Source organism: Atheta coriaria, unplaced genomic scaffold (genome assembly GCF_025399875.1).
Source record: "Atheta coriaria isolate IRGN ID8LTWV9N9 unplaced genomic scaffold, Caltech_Dcor_3.1 hic_scaffold_8_pilon, whole genome shotgun sequence".
In the NCBI taxonomy this organism is placed as follows: domain Eukaryota; kingdom Metazoa; phylum Arthropoda; class Insecta; order Coleoptera; family Staphylinidae; genus Dalotia; species Dalotia coriaria.
The window spans coordinates 8,204,374-8,218,850 of NW_027045450.1; positions in this window are offsets into that span (position 1 = coordinate 8,204,374).

A 14,477-nucleotide genomic window follows, 5' to 3' on the forward strand; every position below is an offset into this window, starting at 1 on the left:
CCTATAATAATGTTCCGATAATAGTCTATAATCTGCGTTAATTTTTTGAGGTTAGATTTATGTAAATGTAAAACAATTGCCCAGAGTCAATATTTATCCAACCGGCGCAAGAAGAAAAACCCCGAGAGTGTTTAAAGCAACAACAACCAACAGCAAAAAAAAGAAACACACGTCGAAAACGAAAAGAAAACACGAAACGAAACTAAAACACTAAAATGAACGCGCGGCGAACAACGGGCGAACGTTCAGCGCCCTGTCATTAAACGTAATTACCTACTACACGCGTTCTCTCTACGCGCGCAGCACGGAAACAAAAAACGATCGCTTCGAAATTAATAAATGCAAGCCCAGCACCACAACACCAGCACGAGCAAGAACACTCTTTGATCCTGTAGCGCACGCATGTTTTTAATGTTTTTATAATATTGAAATAATCGCACGTCTTTTAAGTTTTTCACGATTTCCATGATTGTTTTACACGCTGCGCGGCGATAACAAATACAATATAGGTATAAATATTCATAGGTTATGAGCGTAATGTGATTGTGATTGGGAAAAGTGTGGTTATGTTGTGAGTTGTGTGTTGTGTGTTGTGACGTGAGTTCATGTTGTTTCGCACGCTTTGCAGAGGTTTAATTAATGAAGCGATTAGTTACGTGTGGTTATAAGTAGGGAAAAAGTTAGGTTAAAAGTTAGGAATTAAAATGGCGACTGAAGGAGTATGCTGTGATGGATGTAGGGTTTTTTATTTATAAATTTAGTTATTTTTGGTGTGAAAACTTGAAAAAAATGAAATTTTATGAAAAAAAACTTAAAATTTAATTTTTTGAGGTTAAATATCTGTAAATAAGAGATTTTAAGATGCAAATGAGGTTAAAATTAATTTATTTGATGAGAAATTAGGTTATTTTTAGAAAATTTAACCTAAAAATGTTAAATATAACTAATTTGTGTCTTAAAACAACAAAAACTCACAAATATCAACCGTAAACATCGTTATTTCATCAAATAACAGCTCTGACATTGAAACATACTCGAATAATGTATGCAACCCAACTCACACATAACCTAAAACATATTTTATTGTATCAGAAAAAGAATTCACCGCTCTTATGCACATATTACAACATATTCAATACAAAAACATTTTTAATCCTTAAAAATAACCGGTTAACCGGTTTTACCAATACATACCTACCTAGCTACGAGTGAGTCTCATTATAATCATATTACTGTCTTATTATTCTACTCAGTCGCCACATTAAATCCATTTCTCTCTGCTTGTTGCTCGCGCACTGGCTAGTTTTCTCGATGCGCGCGCGCACTTTCAAAACCTTATTGCAAATTATGATTTACGAGTGAAGTACGACTTCATTAATTTATGCGCCTGCCTCGGCGAGTGTTCCGTCCAATTTTCGCCGCCATGAGGCGCGCAAGAAATGCGCAAGCTTAATTTCAATGCGCGCGCGCTCGGTGTAAATTTCTATTGGCAATTACGAGCAAACAATTACAAAATCATGCATATAATTACGAGGCACTTATGCGCGCGCGCGACTAATAAATTACGGACGATTTGGAAACGTCCGAAGAACAAATGGTTGGTTATATGAGTATGTGTAAGTTGGAAGTGGTTTTTGCATGTTTTGTGAAGTGTGGTTGTTTTTAAACTTAATTTTACTTGGGTTTTAGGTTGTTTATGATTACGGAAATGGATGGGTTTTATAGAGGTTTATTTGGGTGTAAAATGGTGAAAGAATTGTTACGGTTTTTAATTAGTTTAAAAGATACAGTAGGTTTTGTAAAATGTGTTTTATTTTTTGTTTTGTTTTAGAAAGTTTGGTATTTTTGTGTTTGAAAGCAATTTAAGGTTATTTACAATTAGTTTAAACAAATTAAAATTAATGTACGGTATGAAGTGTCTTCCTGGCTTTAATTTTCTTTAAACAGAATTAAAATTTAATAATTTGTTCAAAAGTTATAAAGAATTTTGTTTAACAATGCATTTTGAGTTTTCTTTAAAAATAAATTAAAATTGCAAAAGTTTATGACAAGTTTAACAACATTTATAATATATTTAAAATTTTGAAAAAAATACACCTTATAAATACACTCTTTAGCTATTAAACAAAATATAAAAAATAAAATTGAATAAAAACTCATTGAGATACAAGGTGTTAAAAAAAGTCTAATTTTTCTAAAAATAAATAAAATTTTGTCTTTATGACTTATTTTAAGTCATTATCCTTAATCAAAAACAAAATATTTTTCCTCTGAATGATAAAACACATCTCCCTCTACAATTTGCTGCAAACAAAACAAAAATCGCATAATCCATTCAAAAGTTATCTCAATTTTACCAAAACCAATTTTCAAACTACAATTACCGCACGAAATTTATTCCTTTAAAAGTCTCCAAGAACATTTTCCTATTCCTCTGCCTACGTGTGTTAACATGCGCCTCTTTGGTGCATGCCGGCATTGTTGCATCTCGAGCAACCTTCTTCGCCATTCCTTCTCCTTCGCCATTCTTTCAGGCATCGCAAATCATTTTACTTTAAAATGTAATTTAAAAGCAATGACAATCGTTTCGCCAGCCAGACTCACTGAGGTAATACAAAGCGAGAAACAAATGAGCGAATGAACGAAAACGCCGACTGCAGACACTGCATGGACAATAAAACGAAAATCATCCAATTCGATGCGAATATAAATAGCCCGGCATAACCTATGCAAGAGGTAATTATATTTTAGGTTATGGCTGAACTAATCACTCAATTCAATTCATTTACAAGCATAAAATACTCGTTATTATCGTTTTAATTATTTATAAATAATAAAATTTTGTCAATTAAGAAAATTTAATAAATATTTAAGTATTTCCTGGTTTAAAACAAGAAAAATGCGTGGAAATATTGTTTTTAGGTTAATTTTTGAGGTTATGTCAACTGGTAGAGGTAATTTAAGCATTTGGAGGTTATATTTGTCATTTTAGGTTAGAATTTGTTAACATAACCTATTTTTACATTAAAAATATGAATTTTAACCTAATTTACGTCTAAAAATCGCCTAAATGCTTAAATACTTGGAAATTTTATGATTTTCAAACGTAAATTAAATTAAAATTCATATAAATGGTGTAAAATTAGGTTATGTTAAGGAATAGTAACCTAAAATCACAAATATAACCTTAAAATAATGAAATTCCAAGATTTTATCCAAAATATGCATAAAAATAGGTTTTTTGCTTATATTTACTGTAGGTATCATAAAAACCGGTTAACCGGTTTTTTTTAAAAAAAATCATTTTTATATTAAATATTTTGCTCCCACTACAAGTAAACATATCTTAGGTTATGTTATGTGTGAGTTGGGTTGCATACATGTGGTGCATGAACTCAAAGGTCGCCGCTGACGTCTGACTAAATGCCTATCTTTAAGGTGTCAGCCCCGGCACAAATGAGTTTCCCTTAATTATAGGGCCATCGCGGTGTTATTCGGGCCTTGTTCTTGTTCTCTTCTCCGGCGTGTTAAACAAGTTCCATCTTCGCTCCGCTCTCTTTGATTGTTGCGGCTAACACTTCAAAGGCCTTGCCCCTAAGCAAACATATCATATGGTAAATTGCCTGCCTACTCGTCGCGCCCATCTTCGGACCAAGAAGAGGTCCAGTGTATGCGCACGCATCTCGTCGGTACAAAGGCCCGGTATAAAACCAAATCATTTATAAATTACACGTTAAAGCATCAAAACGTTGTCCGCCTAAAACGATAAATTATCTTTGTGGTTTTTTTCGCTTCCACGCAGTGGAAAACGATCAGCGGGCCATCGACACATAGTTTTTCATTTTTGTTTTCTTTGGCTCAACCGCACTACAATACAAGAAAAAAACATAATTACATGGTTTTTATTTATTTATTCTACGAATACCCAAATACCCAACGTAAACAAACATGAAATAAAAGAATATAACCTCAAATGTACAATGTAGCTTAAATTTAAGGTTATGTTGAATGTGAGTAGGATTAAAACGGACTGTGTGGACTGCAGGATGTAATTTTCATGTTTAGATGCAATTGCGATTGGCCCTTTGGCACCTTGGATACCTTGGGCACCTTGGGCCTGCGGTACGGTAGGTAAGTAAACATTTTACGGGCCTGTCTTACACCTGCGGTGATCTGTGCGCACTTGTGCGCTCACCAATTATCCTGAACTGAATGTGTTTAATCCTCGACGCGTCTGCTACTCGACACGGCTCTGTAATTGTTCACGTTATTCAGTGCCACCGGTGCCACCGGTTTGCTAGCAAACGGTGCGATTATTTATCTGCCTGATTATCATAATTCGTTTAATACTGTTTTCTCGCCGCACTACATCACTCCAAAATCGTGGCACGCCATTATTTTTGCTAATAAATTATAGACATTTTAATATAGGCAACGAAGTATACACAAAATATGCTTGGGGTTTTGATGTGGGGCAAGCGACTGTCAAAATGTGTATTTTTGGTTGCCTAGGGTGATAGGTTTTGTTAACATGTACGTAGTTTTATTGAATAGACGCGTGTGTAACTTGTTCTTTATGTGTCGCAAGCGTCAATTCATAATTTACGCGGAATATGTACAAAAACGTGTATTTAGGGTTGCATATGATAGAAAATTTAGTTATAGTTAACATGTGCGTAGTTTTATTGAATAGACGCGTGTGCAACTTGGTTTTCATGTGTCGCTAGCGTCAATTCATAATATACTCGGAATATGTACGAAAAACGTGTATTTAGAGTTGCCTATAATAGAAAATTTAGTTATAGTCAACATGTTCGTAGTTATATTGAATAGACGCGTGTGCAACTTGTTTTTCATATATCGCCAGCGTCAATTCATTATTTGCTCAGAATAAGTATGAAAAACGTGTATTTTAGGTTGCCTATGATAGCTAATTTAGTTAATATTCTAGTTTCATTGAAAAAATACTTATGCAACTTGTTTTTCATGTGTCGCTAATGTTACTTCATAGTATTTTTGTATTGTGAGGTTAATAAATGTCAAAATAACACAGCCGCATCTCAAAATACCTATGATTGGTATTCACAGCGAAGAAAAAAACGTAAATTGAAATAACTTAACCTATTCAAAAGCAAGAATCATCACAACTTAACCATTTCCCAGTGTTCTTGTTGCCAATAAACACGAATATCCATGAAATGAGATGGCAATAACTTTCAGCGTTAAGATTTATGCGCATCCGCGCCGCCATTATAAATTAGCCTAGCAATTAAAAGTGCGCATGACGACGCCACAACCTTTCTTTTTCAGGTTATTACCAATTACCTTTACAAAATGTCTAAAGTGAGGTTAAATAACAATCAACAAAGTGTTTTATTTTAAATATTTTCCAGATGATGAACTGATGTCGATAAGGTGACCAGGTGTGATGTGGGCGTATCAAGCCCCGAACGAAATCTCTTTTCGGCGAAGCCGTCAAAGCCACGCGAAGAGCTCTGAGCGATTGAGCTTTGAGATGATACCGATACCAGATTCAACCAAGATACGTGTAGATACCGATTGCGTGCGAGCGCATTCCACGCACTTCATCCATCCATCTATCCAACTCCAACCATCAACGGATCAAGTTTGGTCGATTACGAACACTGGAAATGGAAACACTCGCTTGTTAATTAATATACGTCGTGTTTCACACATGCACGCAACCAGTTATACACCACACTTTTATGTTGTGAGTGTTGTATGCAACCCAAGTTGCTTTTTCTTAATAGTTTGCGGTTAAAAATTGTGTTATTCCGCGTTTTGTACGCGCGCATCGTTACACATCATTACGCCAAGCACGTTTTTAATTTAATATATCATTAATTGAAGCGCGGCGCGCTCTTTGCGGCTGAAGCACATGCCCGCCGGGCACGTTTCATACTTCACAATGTTCGCTGGTTGGAGTTGTGAACGCGTCGTTTGTAATAAGATTGCTTTTCCTGCCAATGCCAATTTGACCAAAAGTAATATCCACAGCCAGTGCTAATTATTTCACTATCAACACTCGCAGCAGAAAAATGCCACTGCTCGTTCCGCCATCTTGTTATTTCGTGATTTTTTGTGCCGGGGAGATGCGCGCATTAATTCGCGTTTCTTTGTGCGCCGTGCGGCGACTGCCTGCGAGGGATAAATGCGCTTTTAATGTGCAAATTGTTTACAGGTGTTTTCAACACTCAACTTGCACCACATTTACTTAAACATGACTTTATTCATGGTAGGAATTTATTGAGTAAGAAGAATAGCCAAAAAAGCCAAAAATTCATTTTTTAAATTTTTTAAATGAATTTTTACGAAACACTTTGTACCTATATTTTCATGTTTTTACGATTTTAGTTTATCATTATTTATTTTCAAACAAATTTTTGATAAAAATGCGTTAAATCTGGATTTTTGTTAACTTTTTAAAGAAACTTTGCCAAACACTCAGTATTTTCCAGTTTTTAGGTTAAATTTTAGTGATGTGTGTATAATTAGTTGCATACTTTAACCTACAGTTAATGTTTCATACAAATGTTTCGTAAAAATGCGTACAAATAGGAATTTTGGTAATTTTTACAACAAAATTATGCAAAACAACCTGTATCTTCTAATATTTATGTTAAATTTATTCATTCTTATCATTATTTTGTCCCCAAAGAGTCTCTTCATAGTTTCCAACTTGATTTTCTTCAAAAAAAACTTCAATTTTTGCCAAAAAAATCAAAAAAACTCAAAAACTACCAAAAAATTCATCAATTTTTAACTTTTACAACATTTTTATATAAAATTCCTATTCTGATGCATTTTAGAATAGAGTAACATATGTTTGTAAATGCCATTTGCTCACATAATTGATATTGTTTCCTCAATGCGCCTAAACGCAGAGGCGTTCCCGAAATAATGAACGCTGAATGAAAGATAATTCTTTTTATACGGGTAGTTATTTTAATGGGTTATACATGGTTGGGTATGGGCAGACGGCGTGGCGTGGCCGGTTCCTCAGCACCTTCGGTATGCGCGACCTCTCGCTCTCAAGCCGCTGGGCCTTCGATGAGCGCTTCACCAGACGCACAGTCGCCAACCAACCAACATTTCAAGACTAAAAATACTTTCAGCGCAAGTTTAAAATTTATTATTTTCAAGGCAACTTGTTTTTACCACAATATAACCTCACATAACCTAACTTGGGTTATGCTAAATGTGATTGTGTATGATTAGTTGCATATATCTTTCAGAAAAATTCGTGAAAATTGAAATTTTGTCATTTTTTAAGCAAATTTTGCTAAAGACTTTGTATTTTTTAAAGTTTTTGGTAAATTTTGGTGTTGATGTTATTATTTTGTCACAACAGAGTTGTTTTATCAATTTTTACTTCTTTTTCATTGAAAACTTTTGTATTCTCGTCAAAAACTAAGAAAAATTGACAAATGAAACCAATATTTTCGTATGCTTAATATGTTTGTGTATAATTAGTTGCATACATTAACTTACATTAAGTGTTTCATACAAATATTTCATAAAATGCATAAAAATAGAAATTTTGATAATTTTAACAACAAATTTAGCAAAACACCCTGTATTATTCAATATTTATGTTAAGTTTTGTTGTTGTTATTATTATTTTGTATCAACACAGTGATTCTTTCAATTTTACTTCTTTTTCGACTTTTATTAATTTAAACTAAAAATATTTATGTATGATTAGTTGCATACAGTAAATTTCACACTCTGTAACCTTCAAGTCATTTTAACCGTCAGTTTTCTGCCAAAAACCAAACCGTTCAGTCGAACAAAAGCCGCAAAAGTTTATTTCACCTGTAATAGCCGTAAAAATAAATCCAAACGTTAACAATGCGTGCGCGCGTCGAGACCGAAAGTCGATTTGCATTTTTACAACTCATCGGCTCCGAAGAATAGCCAAACCAAACCAAACCAGTTGAGGGAGACGCAACGACGCCAAGCAATATTACTCCAGTCCAGTCCATGGCTTGGTCTTGCTTGTGGAAAGATGATGAAGGCACGCAGGGTCGTTACTTCAAGATGATCGCGTCTCTTCTCGGGCAAGCCGCGTGCACTCACTAGATGAGAAGATAAAAGCCGCGCGCCGAGTGGAAAACCATCAAGAACAAGATTGTTTCAGCGGCGTAGACTGCGTGGCGGCGGCACGCCGCACACAAAACAAAGCGAGTTATCTTCACGGCGGAGGCAATCGAAAACATTCCGATGCCATGTTCAACACAGCGCTAGACATTCAGGCACGAAGGTAGGTAGACACCTTCAGCAGGTAAACGCAGGTGTCAAAAATTCTAATTTTACTACGCCGATTGCGCCTTAAACGACTTTAATGATTTACTAAACGTTATTTACTTTTATAACCATCGCCAGGGCGGCTTCTTTGCTTGGGAATGCTATTTGACAGGTTACATTCAGCAGAAACTTAAAATATTAGCTAAATTAACTTTTTCATGCATATAGAGTTGCATATATTAAAATTTCACTTCAAAAAGTTGAAAAAACGTTGATTTTCTTTGATTTTGTGACGTTTTACGCAAAACTTACACGAATTTAACATAAAAAACATTATTTTAGTTAAATATAGACTTGTAGGTTATGTTTATAGTTAAAATTAAGTTATTTGTCAATCAAATTGTGAAAAAATCATTTTTATTCAATTTTTCTCAAATTCAATCAAATTAGTGTATTTTATACAAATTTGACAGGTTATACTTTACATAACCTTAAAATATAACCTATATTTACAGTTTTAACCATAAAAAGGTTAAAAATAGACTAAAAACATTATTTTTCAAAATTTAACCTCAAAATATTAGTTTTTTGAGGTTATTTCTTTGATTTTTGACATTTTACTCATAACCTAACACAAATATAACCTAAATTTACTCTCTGGATGCGTTTAAAGTTGCATAAATCAAATTCCAACCAAAAAATCCAATTTTTCGTGAGTTATCGCACAGACATTCATTAATAACAACATACATAAATGTGTATCCCGAATGTGTTGAATTAGCATATTCATTGTTTTCGCCACGCTGCCAATCAAATCGACGGAAGTCGCGCACCTCCCAAGTTCCGTCGGTGGCGTCCTACAGCGCGCCGTGGAAATTAATTTCCCCAACACACTCGTAATCGCCGACTCGCATGACTATTTAAAACCCACTTAATTCATTGTGTTTTCGGTGTGATTGTTACTCGCCGCGCTGTTTAATTAACCACGATGCACGCTCAATCATCATTAGGTTATTATACCGCTAATATAATCAAAATGGCCGCGCGCGGTAATAACCTATTTTTCGAGCGCTTCCTGAACGCCGAACGCCGAAATTGGCAATTTTCGAAACATAATAGAAACAATCATTCCACAAGCTGTAATTTCACGCAAATTGTTTCATCATAGACGTGATCTTGGTCACAATGCGAGCAATATTTGATATTTTGACATTCGATGACTTTAGACGTCTTGTATTTCGGAAACTATTGGAGGAATTTTACTTTTGTAAGTGGCATTTTAAAGTTTGGAGATTACGCTATAAACTTGAATATGAAATATTTTTAAAAAATTAGTGCAAAATAGGTTAAATTTAGTTATAAAAATTTCATTTTATGTTAATTCACTAAATTTACAAAAAGTTGTTTTGGAAAATTGCTTGTATTTCAGAAACTATTAAGCAAAAATTATTTTTTAAAACAGAATTAGAAAGGTAATTAAATTCTCTATCAGATTCATTTTAAATTATTTTATAAGTTTTAAAGAAAATAGCTCAAAATTAGCTTTGAAAATTAGTTTTTTAATCATTCACGTGCTCGTCGTCACAATGCGAGCAATATTTGATATTTTGACATTCGATGACCTTAGACGTCTTGTATTTCGGAAACTATTGGAGGAATTTTAATTTTGTAAGTAGCATTTTAAAGTTTAGAGATTACGCTATATACTTGAATATGAAATATTTTAAAAAAATTAGTGCAAAATAGGTTAAATTTAGTTATAAAAATTTCATTTTTTGCTAATTCACTAAATTTACAAAAAGTTGTTTTGGAAAATTGCTTATATTTCAGAAACTGTTAAGCAAAAATTATTTTTTTAAACAGAATTAGAATGGTAATTAAATTCTCTATCAGATTCATTTTAACATATTTTATAAATTTTAAAGAAAAGAGCTCAAAATTAGCTTTGAAAATTAGTTTTTCAATCATTCCACAAGCTGTAATTTCACACAAATTGTTTCATCATAGACGTGCTCTTGGTCACAATGCGAGCAATATTTGATACTAGCTTTAACCCGCGGCTTCGCTCGCGAATATCCAAAATAATGAAGTTGCGTCTGTAGTCACAGAAGAAATAACAATGAAGTTGAATGGCGGGAAGTTTAAAATGGCTGAAAGTATAGTCTATGGATGTATAGTGTACAGTCTCCATAGTGTAGTCAATTGGATTTGATGTTGACGTAGCTGTCGGTAATACAGTGTGATAATACAGTGTGATGGTACTATAGTACTTAGGTTTGAGCTTCATTGCTGGAATGCTAGATGGCGTTAAAGTAGTCAAATAGCCAGATGCAGAGGTATTATTGGCTAAACAATTTCTTTATTTTATTTAAAAATAATTTTTTTATTAAATAAAAAGTAGCCTATAACCATTCGGGGACCACTAAGAATATGTGTACAAATTTTCATGATGATCGGTTAAGTAGTTTTTGCGTGAAAGTGTAACAAACATCAGGACTTTCGCATTTATAATATTAGTAGGGATTTTGACATTCGATGACCTTAGACGACCTTGAATTGAATTCAGTGGAGATTGCTAGATAGCTACAGGTTGAGGTTATGTGTATGTGTGGTTGTGTGTGTGTGTTGGAGATGAAAGATGCGAGGCGATGGAGATGGAGGAGATGCCAACACGCATCCGAAAGATGCCCGCGGGCGCTGCACAGGTGTTAGCGGTGCATCTCACACCTTCGTCGCTGCCTCGGCCTCATCAACCCCAATTACAGGGCCGGTCTGCGCGCCGCAGCAGATTAAATTCGAAACAATGCGCCTCGTAAATTACTATTTCGTATAAACTAGCCACCACAGCTTCTCTCCAGCCTTAGTAGGTACCTAAACCAAGAGAAAAGATAAAAGAGAGAAGAGAAACCGAAAGCGTTAATGAAAAACAAAACAAGTCGGGGCTCTCTCGTTGGCAATTGGAATGATGCGCGTACGCGGTGTGTTTATGGTTGAGGTTATGTCGGCGCGCAGCGCACTGATTGCGTTCATTTCGTCCCTCTCATTAATTTATCACTTATGAGCATAATGAAGTATTAACCATCAAATCATCTTTCATTCGAGGTGATTTTTTGTAGGTTAGAATAAAAATTATGGTGATTTATACTAATTAGGTTAGGTTTTTTGTTGGTTTAAGGTTATATTTTTATTGTTTTAGTAAATTTAAGTAAAAATATTGCAATTTTACGATTAAATTCTGTTTTTTACTGATTTGTCAGTAAATTTTATAAAATTTTTGATTTTTTTTATGATTTTTTGACATTTTACACAAAATTTACCTGAAAATAACTTCAAAAAACAAATTTTTACAAAAATATTTTTTGTTTTTATGAAAAATAACCTTCAAATAATGTTTTATTCAATTTTTTGTTTAATTACATCAAAAATACAATATTTTAGTCAAAATAGGTTATGTTTCAGTTGTTATTGCGTTTTTAACAAATATTTGATGAAATTTTTGCAAAAATTGGCATTTTTTTTGATTTTTGACATTTTACACAAAACCAACTAAAAATAACCTTAAAAACCATAAATTTACAAAAACACACTTTGTGTGTTTATATTTGAGGTTATGTCATTAATTTATTCCCTTCATATCTTTCTGTTGGTTGCTTGTTATCAGATTATTTATCATAAAGAGATGCACGTTTCCTTTGTGCGTTTTCATTAATACCGCGCGTGAATTTATGCAAAAATATTCATAACCTCAATACAGTTACACTCTTTATGTTTATGTGTTTGTATGTGTGTATGTGTATTGTGATGAGAATGAAGCTTTGCGTGTCGACTGTCGAGGATATTTGTATTAATCACGTAAACTTTTCGAAACTTTGTGTAACACGAAAAACATGCCAGCGCTCGGCTCGCCTGTCCGAGACACAGTTGAGCGGCAAATTTTTAAAACAAATCAATTTCCCATTTGTGTGATATAATGCGCCGGCAACATGTTCGACTTAATTGTAAACGTCCGTAACTTCCTATATTAATGGCGGGATCATGTGTCACGATAGCGTGTGTTTAATTCAGCTTGTAAACCACTTTTAAACAAATACGTTTGCAGTCTATTCAGGCTTCGTGTTCCATATTGTTTTATTTGTTCTCTTGGTTGCCTACAATGGAAATCAATATTATGACATGTGAATTGTGCTTATATCAAACGGGAATTTATGTTTTTCGATGTTTTGGGGTTTTGGGTGAGTGTAAGTTGAGTTTTAGTAAAGATTGTTTGTTTGTTTGGTTGCCTACGTCTAAAATCAATATTTTGAGATGTAAGTTGTGTTAATATTCAACTTAAATTTATATTTTTGATTTTTTGTTTTTTTTGCGAGGTTAACTTGAATTTTACTACAGTTTTTTGTTTATTTGGTTGCCTACGTTTGAAATTTACATTTTTGATGTTTTTAAGGGTTTGTATGAGTATAACTTGATTTCTACACTGGTTTATGTGTTTATCTGGTTGCCTACATTAAAAATCAATGACACAATCCCCACGTTTGTAGCTAACCTCACCGTGAGCGCATTTTCTTTCACATTCAGTAATCCATCGCCGGTTGTATGAAAGTTATTTAATTCGGGGCCCGTCGGACGGGTGGTCGTCGCATTGTGCGTTAAAATGTGTGAAAACACACGGTGAAATAGCTTTTTAAATGGCTTTTCGTACTCTATTCACTCACGCCCGGCCGCTTTTTGCTGATTAATTTCAATACGCCGCGGCGTGCGGTGTAATGCCTAGTACAATCTGTAATCGGGGACATAACCTCACCGTGGTGCTTTCGGTGCGCGGAGCCGCTAACCGCCGGCTCAAATTGTGCTTGTACACTTGAAAAAAGCGTGAAAACATCGACGCGGCGTTGATCGACGCGATGCTCGTTAAAAGAGCTTTCTCGGAAGGTCGGATCAGTGCTAAAGCCGCAAAGCCGATTGACGAAGGAGGCAGAATGTAAAGCAGGGCTTTTTTACGCGTGGTGAGGAAAAAATATTTACTGAACGACTAAACAACTTGTAAACAATATGTTAATATTTAATATTTGCTGTTTTTTGTTGGAGTCAGCGAGGAGAATTTATTACTCTGCAAAATATGCGCGGGGAAAAAGTCTTGTATTTTGGGAACTATTGGAGGAATTTTAATTTTGTAAGTTGTATTTAAAAGTCAGAAAGATACACTATAAGATAGAGTAAGAGTAATTTTTGAAAAATTAGTATAAAATAGGTTAAATTTAGTTATAAAAATTTCATTTTATGCTAATTCACAAAATTTCAAAAAAGTTGTTTTGGAAAAATGCTTGTATTTCAGAAACTATTAAACAAAAATTATTTTTTCAAACAGAATTAGAAAGATAATTAAATTCTCTATCAAATCCATTTTATTACATTTTATAAATTTTAAAGAAAATAGCTCAAAATTACCTTTGAAAATTTGTTTAAAAAAAATTTTTCAAAATCAAATTCAAAGTCATTTTTCATGCAAATTTAAAAATTTTTCCATTCGAAATCTTGATAAATCTTATAGAGAATATTATTGGCTATAATTTAGTGAAAACAAAATGAAATTTCTCCCAACCGTTTTGGAGTAATTTAAACTTTTCTAAAATGTAACCATTCTACATCTATATTCACTCGCTAACAATGTTTCAAGTCATTCCAAAGCGTCCCCCTGTTTTCGGTAACATCATAAACGGCACAAACAACTTTATAGTCGACGAAATGTCATTGCGGTTAATCTCCTAGTCGGAAACGACGCATAACACATCGCCAAACTAGCGAGCATGCTCTCAAGTCGACTTATTTATTGTAGCATTTCGAAACCGCAGAGAATGCACCACTTCTACAAACTTCACATCACACAACACACATCACAGACGAAGGTCATTAAAGCAAGCCGGCGATAAATCTTCCCCGTGTTTTCTAAGAACATCCCGATTTAAGTCTCTTCTCGCTGCGGCGGCGGCGGCGTGCCAGTATGCGTGCTCAGAGCGTTCGCGATTAAATTTCTACCGAAATGAATTAGCGCTGTGAATGAGCGTTTAACCGCGGCCTTTTGTTGGGGTCCCATTCGGCGCGCAGCGGGCCCGACACCGGGAAATGCAATTTCGCACAAATCGCGCCGCGGCGATTGATGGACGTGCAGAGTAAGGCGTAAGGTGGTGTGGATACAACAAAGTGCTCGGAAT